The sequence below is a fragment of the Cyprinus carpio genome, unplaced genomic scaffold, assembly GCF_018340385.1.
Source record: "Cyprinus carpio isolate SPL01 unplaced genomic scaffold, ASM1834038v1 S000006532, whole genome shotgun sequence".
Lineage (NCBI taxonomy): Eukaryota > Metazoa > Chordata > Actinopteri > Cypriniformes > Cyprinidae > Cyprinus > Cyprinus carpio.
Window position 1 is genome coordinate 326,055 of NW_024879197.1, and position 16,279 is coordinate 342,333.

General features: G+C 36.3%; 1 pseudogene; it reads right to left on the minus strand.

Moving 5' to 3' along the window:
• Positions 1–1,370: 1,370 nt before the first annotated feature.
• On the minus strand, positions 1,371–10,871 carry LOC109109584 (annotated as a pseudogene).
• Positions 10,872–16,279: the final 5,408 nt, after the last annotated feature.

Here is a 16,279-nt window from a genome sequence, read left to right on the forward strand (position 1 = left end):
CCAAATAATTGATCATTTGTTGTTCTTGATCAAGATCAACGGATGCATGACTCTTATAAACTTGTTTTATATTATCTATCTTTTGCATTAAATAATAAAGATATAAAGCGGGTTAAGTTAAATATTATTGTACAAATAATTATAAAATGCTATAGACTGCGAATAAGATGGAAGTTTCACATTTTGCATGTGCATTAGAAAATAAATAATTTTTTTACATGCAATTATCCTAAATAATACCAAACAAGATTTGTAATGAAGATAAAATATGTAGACAAATAAGAATAAATGTTGCGAGTCGCACTCAGCATCATGCGCGTTGCGCAAATCTTGCATTTTGATATTTTAAGTAATATGATACACACCTGCATTTAAATGCGGATGCATTTTTATTTTTTTTATTCATTTTTTTATTTTTATTTTTTTTACTTAAATGGTATGAAAGCAAGTAAAGAAGGCTCCCTTTAAAACCACTGAAGTTGTCAATTAATGAAGCTCTTTTTTACAGTACAGACAGATATCTTTTTTTCCCAAGAAGTTATCTGTCAAAATAAATGACAGGTAACGAATAACAAAGTAGTGCGTGACGAAAATGCATGCTGTTTTATTAAAGGAATTTTAAAAATATAAATTTTATTTGTATTTATTTGTATTTGTGACAAATATAGGCCTAATATGTGAGAATATTGACATTTTGCATATAAATCCATGTAGCCTAGCTCACTAAAATAGGCTACCACTTTTAATGCTCCGATGCAAAGTAAACCATCATTTCTTTAGGATAATATAACACATAATTCATATTATATAAATAACTGCACACCTATTAAATGTGTCAGATCTAAAATAAGGTGTAATACTTTGTAGCGTAGAGAAAATATAAGCACAAGCTCACTAGGCTTGACATTTATCCTGCTTGAATTCGTTCTAAGAATCGCACATAACTTCATAAGTACTAAACTATCATCTGTGAATATTCAATAATTTAACTGCAGTGGTTTTCTTTCATTTTCCCTGACTGCAGCTGTCAAATGTAACACATCGGCAAGGCAAAGCTGACGGTTATCTGCGAAAATGTGCTTTGATGCGCTTGTTTGATAACTTGTGGTTAAAGCGCCACTCAGCATTCAAAAGTTGCAAATGCACTTTGCGGACGCAGCGGCGGCGGCAAAAAGCTCATTTTGGATGGCCACCTACTGTATATATATATATATATTATGCACTGAACTGTAAGCTGTGGATGTGTGAAACACAATTTTGTTTCTATGCAACACATAGAAATAACAAATAAAGTATCTATCTATCTATCTATCTATCTATCTTATAATGGGTCATGGTTGGATCTTCCAACAGGACATAATCCAAAAACCTCAAAACCAACACAAGAATGGGTCACTGGGCACAAAACCAAGCTTCTGCCATGGCTGTCCCAGTCCTGTGATCTGAACACTAGAAAATGAGTGGGGTGAACTGAAGAGAAGAAGCACCAACCAAGATTTGTATAAGGACTACATGCAAACTACCATGTCTAAAAAAAAACAAACATTGCAAACATATATCAAATAAGCAAGCACAAGAAACCAGTTAAAAGAGAAAAATCATAAATAAGGCACTCGTACACCCTCATTCACAATTAGCATACTCCCCCCTATGAATTACAGCTATGAAAATTGTGTGTCCAGGAACACAGTGTAATATTCTAATAAACCATATGCCTAACAATAAATATTCAATTAACGTGTCCATCCAAGCGTTTTTAGCAAGCTGAAAAATGTCAGGTGCTCTTCTGAAAACAGCCAGCTGGTGGTGCTTGAAAACGCTTTGGTGGCTATGAGTAGGAATATCCACGGCAGTAACGTATTACTAGTATATCATTTTGAAGAATATTACTGAACATAAAAATGCAGTAACCAGCAATATTAACTTCTCTATTGTTGTTCAGTTGTTATACAAGTAGGATAATTGGTCGGAGCAGTAAGCTAATTGTCCCGCCCCTCCTCCATTGATAGGACGGTTGGGTAAAAAGTGACCGTGACAAGCTCTGCATTTTACCCAAAGCTAAACAGTTGATCAACTCTCATCTACAAAAAAAGAAAAACAGAGCAAACAAACTTGTAAAATATTATGATGGCAGTGCATCAAAATTCAGCATCATCAGTTTGCCAAAAAGAACACAAAATGTTTTAGGCATCATTTACGCGTGGTAAGGAGCAGATGTAAATTTCTTTCGTACCAACTAACATTTTGAAAATACGAACATGGGATATGGAATCAGGGAAGTATACATTTGCTCAGTACCTTGTGTGAAGACCGACGAGGGTACAGACCATCGACTCTACCTGCGCTACTCCACTGAGCAAGGACACCGACAAGGCACCTGAGTATTGTTTTTTTTTTCCCCCTTTCTTTACTTTTTGTATAACACCTAGCATCAATTACTCAATAAGTACCTAGGTCCATGTTTATACCCCCCAGCTTGAGTACCGGATAACTTATTCTGTACATTAACGAATAGGTACATACACCAGTATGTACATAGTAAGTATATGGAAATAGGACTGTAAAATAAAGTGCACCATTTTACGTAAACATTACACAGGAATTACTAGTTCTTCAACATTTGTAAGCACAGTTGTGGAGAGCAATTTAGCATTAACAGTCCTACACAAGCAATTGAAAAACAGTCCTCTTTTTATTAGGTAAGGTTAGGACTTACCAAGTTTAGTATGCGTCTTGTTTTTTACCACATAATACCACATTTTTCCATAGGTGCTACATATTTACCATGTATATACCATTAATAAGTATAGTAATGTGTCTTATTAGTTACCATATACTGACACTACCTGTAAGTGACCATTATTACACACACTTGTTTGTAAGTACTACATATTTACCACATATATACCAAGTACAGTACGTGTCTTGTTTGTTACCACATAATACCAAATTTTTCCATAGGTGCTACACATTTACCATTTACATATCATTAGTATGTACAGTAATGTGTCTTAGTATTTACTATATACGGATACTGCAAGGACGTGCCTGTTTGTACCCACTTGTCCGCAAGTACTACATATTTACCATGTATATACATTAGTAAGTACAGTAAAGTATCTAATTATTTACCATGTATGGGTACTACCTGTAAATGACTGTTATTACCCAGACTTGTCTGTATGTACAAACTAATTACCATGCATGTACGACTGTTAAGTATAGCCGTGTTTCTTATTTGTAAACATGTACAAATACTTCAGGTACGTACCTTGCATTACCACTCATTTGCCTGTAGGTACAAGATAGTAGCTATGTATGTACCAGGGAAGTACACGTACTGTAAAATAAAGTGCTACCGCAAACACAACGAGTTTCATTCATTCATTAAAAGTGTGTTTTGAATGAATCTAGTGAGTCAGTGATTTATGATTACACATTCATAGACAAGGTCACTTGTTTCATTCCTGAATGAATCAGCCGTTTGAATGAATAAATTGAATAAATGATTCAGTGATAAAATCAGTGACTTTATTTTAATTTTTAGCGTATAATTTCAGTTATTTAAATCATTTAATATTTCTTTATTCAAAATGTTATATTTAAAACATTAATTTCCACATGAATGTATGAATTAAATTGCACTCTTGCCACCCTTGAGCCTCATTGTACATCTGAAAATGTATCTACAAGCCTTCTGTTCTTCTGTGCCACCTCTGTAGTACAAATTAATTTGTTTATTATTACTAATTTCATAAGATTGGTAACTTATTTGTCTTATTCTGCTTCTTATTATATTGTTTTAAATATAAAAAAAAAAAAAAACTTATAAACATACATTTGAATTTGACAGATGAAAATGATCCCATTACAAAGGTAAAAAGAAAATACCCCTGTAAGTTTTTTAAAGGGGTCATATGATGCAATTAAAATTTTTCCATCGCCAGATCAGCTTTCACTGTGGACAAAGCAGAGTCCAGCCCGGGGTCGTCACATGTGTCCTTCGTTGAATTCGCTGGCCGCACTTTTCTCTAACCCACCAGCCATTCCTCACTCAAGCCCGCAGTGTGTGATGCTTTGTGACACATTTTATGGAGGACTGTTTACTGAACCTGCAGACTAGCCTACAATGGGTCTGTGCTCAAAGGCTGCTCTATAAAGTGAGGAAGTTCCAACTTTGCAAGGAAAGTCTGGTGCTTATGATTCACAGACTGTAAGTCAATGTTTCATATTTAAAGAATTTGCCACTGATGATTCAAATGTTTTAAGCAGTGTAGAGTAATGCTTGTTGTTTGTCATTTCTCTGATCACAAATGCAGACATGGTTTTATGTTTACGCAGCGCTATATGCAATGCAGCGCTTAAAAAACACAGTATAAGTCATTATAAACCGTAATTATGTCTCCACTAGATGCAACAAATGCCTCGTTTGTAATGGGTTTTATTGGCCTTGTCAAGTCGTGCCGGGAGACTGCATCACAGTATGTTAAGGGGCGTAACATTTCCGTCACATGCTTGAGGTATTCGGCCAATCACAATGCACTGGATACCTGGCCAATCAGAGCACACCTCGCTTTTTTAGTGTGATGAGCTTTATAAAAATCTACGCATTTCAGAAAGGTGGGACATAGAAGAGAAGCAAAAATGTACATTATGTGGAAAATAATGTGTTTTTTGAACCTTAAACCGCATAAACACATTGCATTACACCAAATACACAACATAATGTTCTTTTTTGCATTACACCAAACACACAACATAATGTTCTTTTTAGCAACATCATATGACCCATTTTAGGAGTCAAATGTCACCTAGTATTAGGAAGGGTGATTTTTTTATTAGAATTTTTGATCTTTTCAATTATCCTACTACCTGTCCACCTGATCCTATTCCCACTCCCATTTTTTTCTTTAGTTATACCTGTTCTCACTCACATTATCAACACCTCTCTTCACTCTGGTACATTTCCCAAAGCATTCAAGCAGGCTCGGGTAACCCCACTACTTAAGAAAACCTCTCTAAATCCAGCACTTTTAGAAAACTACAGACCGGTATCCCTACTTCCGTTCATTGTAAAGACACCTGAGTGAGTTGTGTTCAACCAGCTCTCTATGTTTCTTGCATAGAACAACCTCATGGACAGCAACTAATCTGGCTTCAAAAGTGGCCACTCAACTGAGACTGCACAGTTCTCAGTTACTGAAGCCCTGAGACTTGCAAGAGCAGCTTCCAAATCCTCAGTACTCATCTTGCTGGATCTGACTGCTGCTTTTAACACAGTTAACCACCAGATCCTCCTGTCCGCTCTCATGAAAATTGGCATCTCAGGAACCGCACTCCAGTGGTTCAAATCTTACCTTTCTAGTAGGTCCTTTGGGGTGTCTTGAAGGGGTGAGGTTTCTAAGTCACAACTTCTTGCTACTGGGGTTCCTCAAGGCTCAGTGATTGGACCACTTTTTTCCTCCATCTACATGTCATCTTTAGGATCTGTCATTCAGAAGCATGACTTTTCCTATCATTGCTATGCTGATGACACAACTCTACTTCTCATTCCAAACAGATGATCCGACAGTAGCTGTTCGCATTTTAGCCTGTCTGACAGACATTTCTGGCTGGATGAAGGATCATTACCTTTAACTCAACCTTGCTAAGACAAAAGTACTCATGGTCTCAGCCAACACAGCATTTCACCACAACCTCTCTATACAGCTAGGCTCGTCAACCATAACTCCTTCCAAGACAGCCATGAACCTTGGAGTTGTCATGGATGATCAGTTAAGCTTCATAGACCATATTGCTACAACAGCCTGGTCCTGCAGGTTTGACTTATACAACATTAGGAAGATTAGACCCTACCTAACAGAGCAAACTGCACAACTCCTTGTCCATTTCTAATTATTGTGGACTTGTCTATAGTGATTATAGCCCTGTAATAAGCAAGATAAATGTAATAATATTGATCCTTATTATCTCATGTGCAGGGGAAAACATTATTTTTGATGCATGCCCATGCCATCTGATTGACTTTGTGAGCTGTTCCAAGCCTTTTTATGTGTGCATATATACATACACACACATATATACACATACATATATAAACATACATAAATAAAATGCTTGGAACAGCTCATAAAGTCAATCATCTGTGAAAGATGGTTGAGCAGTGTGATGGCATGGGCATGCATCAAGAGGCACTTGGTTATTGGTGATTAGTGATGACGTGACAGAGGAACAGAAGTAGCCAGAAGAATTCTGAAGTTTATAGGGATATACTCTCTGCCCAGATTCAGTCAAATGGAGCAAAGTTGATTGGAAGGCATTTCTTAGTACAAATGGATGATGACCCAAAACATACAGCAAAAGCAACCCAGGAGTTTTTGAAGGTAACAAATGGAATATTCTGAAATGGGCAAGTCAACTGTTCTTTTATTATCTGTGTTGTTGTTGTCCTGTCACTGTCATTCTGTTGCACTGTGGAAGCTTCTGTCACAAAAACAAGTTTAGTACAACCTGGCAATAAAGCTCATTATGATTCTATGTATGATTCTCATTATGAATTTTCAGCATCATTACTCCAGCCTTCAGTGTCACAAGTAACATCCAGTCTATCACATGATCATTTAGAAATCATTCTAATATTCTGATTTATTATGAGTGTTGGAAACAGTTCTGCTGTCTAATATATTTGATGAATAAAAGGTTTAAAAAGAACTGCATTTATTCAAAATAAAATAAAAAATTCTAATAATATATATTCTAATAATATATTTTCTTTACTATCACTTTTTATCAATTTAACACAATCCTTGCTGAATAAAAGTATTGATTTTATTTAAAAAAAAAAGAAAGAAAAAAAATTACTGACCCCAAATTACTGACCAGTAGTGTATATTGTTATTACAAAATATTTATATTTTAAAAATATAGCTTCTTTTTTTTTATTTTTTTTTTTACTTTTTATTCATCAAAGTATCCTAAAAAAAGTATCACATGTTCTGAAAAAATATTAAGCAGCAGAACTGTTTCCAAACTTTGATAATGAATCATCATATTAGAATGATTTCTAAATGATCATGTGATAATGATCCTAAAAATTCAGCTTTGCATCACAGAAATAAATGATAATTTAAAGTATAATAAATTTAAAAACAATTATTTTAAATTGTAATAATATATCACAAAATTACATTTTTTTTTCTGTATTTTTGATCAAATAAATGCAGGCTTGATGAGCAGAAGAAACTTCTTTCAAACACATTAAAAATAGTAATGTTTCCAAACTTTTGACCTGTACTGTATATATATATATCTATATATATATATATATATATATATATATATATATATATATATATATATATATATATATATATATATATATATATAGATAGATATATATATATATATATAGATATTATATATGTATACAGTGCTGATTGAGAAAAAATATATACGTATATTTACTTTTGCATTTCATTGTTGAGCTCTCTCGGCCATCATAGTAAGTCAATAATAGAATAAGTGAATGAACAATAAGGCATTCACCATTTATGTGTTCTAATTTTATTAGGCAAAACAGAGCTGTTGTTAATTTTATCATGTAATGGTCCAACATACACTGTTCAGTAAGAAAATTGCCATCACGATGATAATAATCAACATAACTTAAAACAGGGTGGTAAAAGTACAGGATGGTAAAATTAACAGTGTATATTATATTGTTTTTCATCTACACTATTATTATATTTTAATATTTTACACTCACAGGGCTCTTGGGGGTAATTTACCCATCAAATGTTTTTTAGAGTTCTTGTCTGGTTTCAATAAAATGATATAGCATTTAGGAATAAATATGCAAAATAACATTCCATATGTGGAGGCTAAAATGGCAAATACCTCCACTGCCACTGTGAATTTTCCAGGAGAACTAACATAAGCTGGTATGAAAGCAATCCAAACAGCACAAAAAGTGAGCATACTAAATGTGATAAATTTGGCTTCATTAAAATTATCCGGGAGTTTCCGAGCCAGAAAAGCCAAAAAGAAACATAGAATAGCAAGCAGTCCAATATAACCTAACACAGCCCAGAAACCTACAACTGATCCCACATTACACTCTAGTATTATCTTTTCTTTGAAGTATTTAAGATTTTTAAATGGAAAAGGGGGCGATATTGTTAACCAAAACACACAAATTAGCACTTGTATAAGAGTAAATGCAAAAACACTGAGTCTTTGTTGAGGAGGCCCAAACCATTTCATGACATTACTTCCTGGAAGTGTAGCCCTGAAAGCCATTAAAACCACTATTGTTTTTCCCAGAACACAGGAGATACAGAGGACAAAAGTGATCCCAAACGCTGTGTGACGCAACATACAGGACCACTCAGTGGGCCGACCAATAAAAGTAAGTGAACAGAGAAAACACAACATCAGTGAAAATAGGAGCAGGAAGCTTAATTCTGAGTTGTTGGCTTTCACTATTGGGGTATTTTTATATCTGAAAAATATGACTGCAATTATTATTGTTATAAATGCACCAACGACTGAAATAGTTGTGAGCAAAATCCCCATGATCTCCTCATAAGACAAATATTCTGTTTCCTTCTTAACACATCCATCATTTTGCATATTTGACCAGAAGTCTATGGCACCGCAGACATGTTACAGAATCTGTATGTAATGGATGTTATAATTAATAACAGGAGAGAGAAAAAAATAAATTATGTATAAACACACACACACACACACACACACACACACATATATATATGTTTTCTTTCTTTATGGATATAGTGATTTCATTTTACCTGAAGTGTTACTGATTTCTCCCTCTGTGCACGGTATGCAGTCATAACAACATATAGGTTTTCCTTTCTTCACACTCTTCCTAGTGCCAGGGGGGCAGCTCTCACTGCACACAGACACCGGTACCTGTGAAAAATATATATAGGCATTGCCATTTACTAATAGAAACTGATATTCAGAAAATATTTTTTTTTCTCTGTTTCCTCACCTTTGTGAAATTATTTGCCCATAAAATTGATGGCATATTGACAGCTAAACGATCAATCCCCAGAAAAGAAGCATCATAAAGCCCAACAGTAACAAATTCATAGTGTTGTTTTTTACTTGGCTGCCAATTTATAATGTCATATTTAGCCACTGGATCACCATTCTCATCAAAATAAACCTCCTCACCATCTTTCGTTTTGAAATGCACCTTTCTCAGGTGCTTCAGAAACTGAAGGGGGAAAAAAGACAAAATATTCACTATATAAAGCAGTTGTTAACTAAAATGATTGACATGACAAACAGCACATTTCAACAAAATGACACATGTACTGTGCAGTACATACAGTAAAAATAATTAATTGTTGAATATACTGTGTCCATATGTATAACCTTAGAGAATACTGAATTTTATATAGCAGTAGAAATAAAATAGTGTTAACCCACTGTTGAAGGATCAGGCTGTTTATTTGAGTCACATTTTTCTTTGCATCCCAGGAGGTCATGAAGTGTATGAGCAACAGCATACACTCCTTTATACACATTGCTGAAGATGGGCATGAGTGACATGTCTGTAAATAAATTTTGCACTTGAGACAGTTCCTCATTGCCTGTACATGGAGTTGTGGACACAAAATCATTCTTAGTTGAGTATTTACACTGAAACAGGGCTTCCCAGAACTCAGTAAAAATAGCACCTCCTGAAGACTTTAGTGGTTTTATATCTAGAATGAATTCTTGCAGACCTGTCACTTGAGTTTTGGGTATAGCCAGACCAATTGCTCCTTGTAGAATGTGGTGCTTATCCATACTGGCAATGACTGAATCGGATATCCAGGCTTCGGTGCCTACCCACTGGTATCCAGTAATATTATGTTCAACAAATTTATGCAGCAGAACCTCCAAGTCCCAATGAGCAAGAAATCCCACAATCACTCGTGAAGTAGAGCTTTTAATCTGCTCTATTATCCTTATTACTTTATCTTCAGGGTAGGTTCTGAAAAACGGGAGAGAGTATTCTAAACAGATACCCATCTGTTCAGCCACCTTAGTAAAAGTGGCCATCCCACTGTTACCATAATCATCATCTGTTCTTAAGGCTCCCACCCAGGTCCAGCCAAAGTGTCTAACCAGTTCTGCCAGTGCTCTACTCTGGTAGTGATCACTTGCAATAGTTCGAAGAAATGAGGGATATTTGACTTTGTCACTAAGGCATTCACAGGTGGCATAGTGGCTGATCTAAGAGATTAATATATACAGAAGCAATATGACTAGACATAACATCTAGTAAAATTACATTAATTGCATTCATCAGCATCTATTATTTATTTAAAACATATATTACAATTAAAAATTTTCATATAAATTTTAAAATACTATATTGTGATAAATTGTGACATATAAAATATTACCAGTGGAAGCTTGAATGGTCCAATACCCTTTGATATCGCCATGCACGCTGAAAGATTTGTGTCCCCAACAATGGCTTGCACTTCAGCATGCTTTGTGCAGGGCCCTTCAACAGACATTTTCTCATACCCATTTGCAAGGGCCATAGCTGCACGAACCCCAACCGCCACTGATCCACACGTGTCGTAAATCTTGTAGCCTAATGAGACCCCAGGTAGCAAATTGGAACTGTTATTAATTTCCTCTATTGCGAACAGCATGGATTGTGCATACTGGAAGTCTCTAAAATTAAGACTTGTTAAAAAAAAACAAAGCAAAAAATGTTAAAAACTCAAATGAAACTATGATTAAATCATTTAACGTAGCACTTGTATTTACAAAATATTTTCGTACTGCTTTTTTCTTACCTGATGCACTTCAGTGGAAGGTGGCATAATTGAATATGTCAGTTGCCTGATTTCCCAGCTGCTATGGAAAGAGAAAACTCCTCCAACTATAATATCCCCATCTTTCCATAGCTCAGGGTGTACAGGCTCCCCTCGCAGAGTACAAACAGTTTTGTTAGCTTTAGAGAAGGTCATGATGGCTATTACCATATGTAACAGTGCAACCAGTGGCTCCATTCACCAATTTAATAGAAACTATCATATGTCAGTTGTGTCAGCTCTGATATTTTAGCTAACAGAAGGACTTTGAGGTTTTTATAGATATCTTATAATCTGCTGGGAAATTACATATGTTGACCTCATTTGAAGGAGGTGCTACATTCTGCATGATCAGAGTGAATTGCTGCCCTTTTGTGAGGTTGTAGCCTTACGTTGGTACTTCGGTGTGTGTCTGTGTGAAAAAGTGTTGCTTTTTTGCAGTTGAAACACTACATATACATAACATAAATAAATATTTTATTAGCGTGAAGTTGAAACCATGCAATAAATTCACACAATTCATACACATGTACATTTAAGAAAAAAATTTTGTAAACTCTGCATATTGGAAATAAATTATCAAAGCTCAACAAGCTGATGACGTATGAGGTCGGCTTTGCGCATGCACCGCTCAGAAGTGACGGTTGCGGGAGCACAGGGGAGAGATCAAAACAAAACAATGGTCACTAGTTAGAAGTACAAAACGAGGATTTGTAAAGAATAATGTCGGAGGAATTCAATATAAGCCAAGAGTAAGGAAACTTTGCTTCCTTTGCTCCTGTTAACAAACATTTGTTTTCATGAGACTTACCGGCGCAAGCGCAACGCTGACCTCATACGTCATCTGCCTGGAGCTGCTTCCGTGTACAACATTTTAAATATGGATATTTTTCTGATAAAAACGCATTGATTCGCTACAGGAGGCCTTTGTTCACCCCCCAGAGCCATGTAAGACACTTTGTTTTATGGATGGGCTAACTTCTTTTGGACTGATGCATCCAACACCCGCTGAGTGGCATAAAACAGCTTGAAAGATCAAAGACAATTTTTTTTTTATATATAACTCCAACTGGATTCGTCTGAAAGAAGAAAGTCATATACACCTATGATAACTTGAGGGTGAGTAATTAATGGGCTAATTTTAATTTTTGGGTGAACTAACCCTTTAAGTATACTACACATATTATGAACTCATAGTCAATGTCACCTTTATTTATATAGTGCTTTTAACAATACAGATTTGTGTCAAAGCACTTCACAGCATTAAATAGGAAAATAGTGTGTCAATAATACAAAATGACAATAGTAAACACTCAAGTTTCAGTTAAATGCAGTTTAAAATTATAAACGCAACACTTTTGTTTTTGCCCTGATTTTTCATGAGCTGAACTCAAAGATCTAAGACTTTTTCTATGTACACAAAAGGCCCATTTCTCTCAAATATTGTTCACAAATCTGTCTAAATCTGGGTTAGTGAACACTTCTCCTTTGCCAAGATCCATCCACCTCACAGGTGTTTCATACTAGAGTTCTCCTCTGGTCAAATGAAACCAGCAGTTAAATTCCAGGCTGCAGCAAAGTCACATTGGTCAGAGAACTCATCTGGTTCCTGTGGTTTTGTCCCTGTGGCCGTCTAGGAGACAAGGTCTTCACTGGGGATCTGTCTCTATTTGTCCCGGTCTCCACTAACATTCAGGGATGTCAAGGTCATCTCTAGGTGCTGATCCACCATCTGGGCTGGAACCGTACTGGATCCGGTTGACTGCAGTGACCATCTGATCTGGATACAGACTGGATCTGGTGGCTACGGTGGCCTGGGAATAAGAAAGAAACAGACTAATAAAGATCAATTTAATATGAACTTAAAATTTGTGCATGGAATGTAAATTTTTCATTTTAATAGCAGAAGCTTATATGCAAATTTTTACAATCTTAAAGAATACTTAAGTCGTCTAAACAAATCATTCCACGTGATAGCCATATCTGAGACCTGGCTTAGTAATGAGAAGTGAGTGGATTGAATGAATATGAACTAAATTACCTTAATAGAGGTGTTGTATGTGGATAGGAGATTAAATTATAAAATTTTGAAAAATATGACTAATATTGATGATGAAATGGAGATTATAACAGTAGAAATTATTCCGGAAAAAGAAAAATATGTTGTGTATATAGAGCTCCTGGTTCCAATATTGAAATATTTAAGAATAGTATAGAAAGTTTTTTTGCTAAGAAATATCATAAAGATGTGTTTATATGTGGGGATTTTAATTTAGATCTTTTAAATCCCAGTAACCATAAACTGATTGATGAGTTTAATGATTTAATATTCAGTATGAGTTTTTTTTCCCACTAATAACTAAACCAAGCATAATAACATCTCACTGTGCAACTTTAATAGATAATATATTCACAAACAGAATGGATAATAGAATAAAAAGTGGGTTATTACTTAATGATATAAGTGACCATTTACTAGTTTTTATAATGTGTGCTTGTGAGCATTTGAAGCTAAAAGATACTAATGTAATTAGTTACAGGAGAATTAGAACAGTGGAATCAATATACAAATTAAGAAGTGAATTATTTAAACATAACTGGGAAAAATTGTATGAGGAAACTGATATTGATAAAGCATATGAAACATTCCTGGTGATATTTAAAACTTTATATTATGAACAATGTCCTTTAAAACAATTTAAAAAAAGAAAGAATAAATTTAATGAGAAACCATGGATGACAAAGGGATTACAAAATGCTTGCTTTTAAAAAAAAGAATACCTTGTATAGAGAATTTATAAAACACAGATCTACTGAAGCTGATAATAAGTATAAAAGATATAAAAAATAAACGGACAAGCATTATAAGGATAAGTAAGAAAGATTATTATAACAAAATATTAAATGAAAATAAAAATGATATGAAGGGAATATGGAATGTGTTAAATAATATTATCAGGAATGGATTAAGGACCATAGAATATCCTCAGTATTTTATAGATAATGAGGGGACTGTAAGCAACATGAATGATGTGGTTAATGGGTTTAATTACTTTTACGTAAGTGTCAGACCAAGACTAGCAGAGGGAATTGAAAAGCAACAGACAGTTATAGGAGAGGTGAAGGCTGTGGATTTTTTAGACAATAAATCCAATTTCTATGTATTTTGAAAACCAACTAGAAATTATTGAAATTGTTAGCAAATGGAAGAATAAAAAGTTCACAGACTGGAACGACATTGATATGGCTTTAATCAAGGAAATCATTGGAGCAATTGTTAAACTGTTAACTTATATTTGCAATTTGTCTTTTAAAACAGGTGTATTTCCAAGTAAAATGAAAACTGCCAAAGTCATTCCATTATACAAAGCTGGAGAAAGAAATCAATTTACTAATTATAGGCCATTGTCTCTACTCTCTCAGTTCTCTAAAATATTGGAAAAATTAATAGACTGGAAAAGCATGAATTGTTAGTTGATAGTTGTCAGGGACCAGTCAAGCCCGGTCCCAGCCATCCCACAATGATCACACTCCCCTGAGTATTAATCACCTGCACCTGCTCACCATCAGCAACCTCATCACAGAGCACTATAAAGCACTCGCCACAGCCCCAGTTCGATGTCAAGCCTCCAACAGGAACAGACCATATGCTGTTGTCTCCTGACCAACTGATGCACTGCGGATTCTAATACGTAATGTATACTCACCTTTAAAACACTAACCTCTGTGCCATTGTTCTACTGCCCCCAGGACTCCTGAACATTCACCTGTTACCTGAAATCCAGTGATCTCCCGAGTCTCCTGTGTTTCCTCTGAGCTTGCTTAATAGCTTCCATGGTTGATCTGCACCGAACCTGTACCTGAAATCACTGACTACTTACCCTGCACTTGTGATTCTGAAAATAAACACTGTGTTTGGATTCACTTACTCTCGTTACTATCCTGACAGAAGGCTTGACCAACACCGCAATGAATCCAACGCAGCCCGAAGACAGTGCTTTTGCAAACCCGGCTCCCACGCTGCTGACATCGCCAACACCGTCTCTAGACCAGCGCCCTTCTCTGGCCGGGCGGAAGATTGCAACTGGTTTCTACTGCAATGCTCGCTCGCCCTTGAACAACACGCTCACCCATATCCCACGGAAAGATCCAAGATCTTGTTTATCATTCAGCAGCTATCTGGGGCAGTGTTAAAATGGGCTGAAGTGCTGTGGTTCCAAGAGACGGCAATCACCTCATCTGTACAAAGTTTCATTAGTCATTTCAAAGTGTTTGGGCGCCCCGTAGGCGATTCTTCTGTCAGCGACCAACTATTACAGTTACGTCAAGGTAAAAGATCCATTTCTGAGTATTCCCTGGAATTCCGAACTCTAGCTGCGGCGAGTGGGTGGAATGAAAAGGCCCTCCTTATGGTTTACCGAAGAGGATTAAACCCCACGCTTAGCCTCCAGCTTGCCATTTATGATGACAATTTGGGGTTAGAAAAATTCATGCAACAAGCTCTCCGAGTTCATCTAAGATCACAATCCTGCTATCGGGAAGCTCAGGCTCCAGTCCCCGTTCCCCATCAGAACTTATCCGAAGAACCCCCAGAACCTAAGTCGGAAAATATGCAAGTGGAAACCCACAAGCTGTGTCAAGCTGAACGCAACTGTCGACGAGAACTAAACCTATGCCTCTACTGTGGGAATGAAGGACATTTTGTACGAACATGCCCGTCTCGTCCTCCTCGGTTACTGGTGAGTTCAGTCCATCACCAACCCTCTCCATCAGCCCCATTAACTATATGTGTAACTCTGAAGTCTCGAGATTTCAATGTTGCAGTCACCGCCATCGTGGACTCTGGGTCAGCTGGCAACTTTATATCCGGAGATCTCGCCAAGACACTCAAGCTCCAAAGAACCTGTACCTCCAAGCTGTACTCCATCCATGCAGTGACTGGCGAAGTTATCAACAAGGGGTATGTAACCTCTCAGATAACACCTATCACCCTATGTGTTGAAAACATCCATCACAAATTATTTGACCCGTTCATTCTCGAGAATAGCCAAGCTGAGGTAATTCTGGGCCGCCCATGGCTCATTTGACACCAACCCACTATAAATTGGAAAACTGGTAAAATTCTGAACTGGGGCTGCAACTGCCTAACCACTAGCATCTCACTCCCCGTCCAACCCGAACCTGTGTCCGTGAATTCCACCTCCATTGAAAGCCCCAAAGAAAGTCAGTCAACATTCCTCCGTGCTATTCATCTTTTGCAGACGTATTCAGTCCTATGGCAGCCTCCAAGCTACCGCCACACAGACCTTGGGATTGTGCAATCGATTTGATCCCAGGTGAATCCATTCCCAAGGGTCGGATCTATTCATTGTCCATCCCCGAACAAGCCGCCATCCAAGAATAAGCTGGACCTTAGAAGTGCATATAACCTG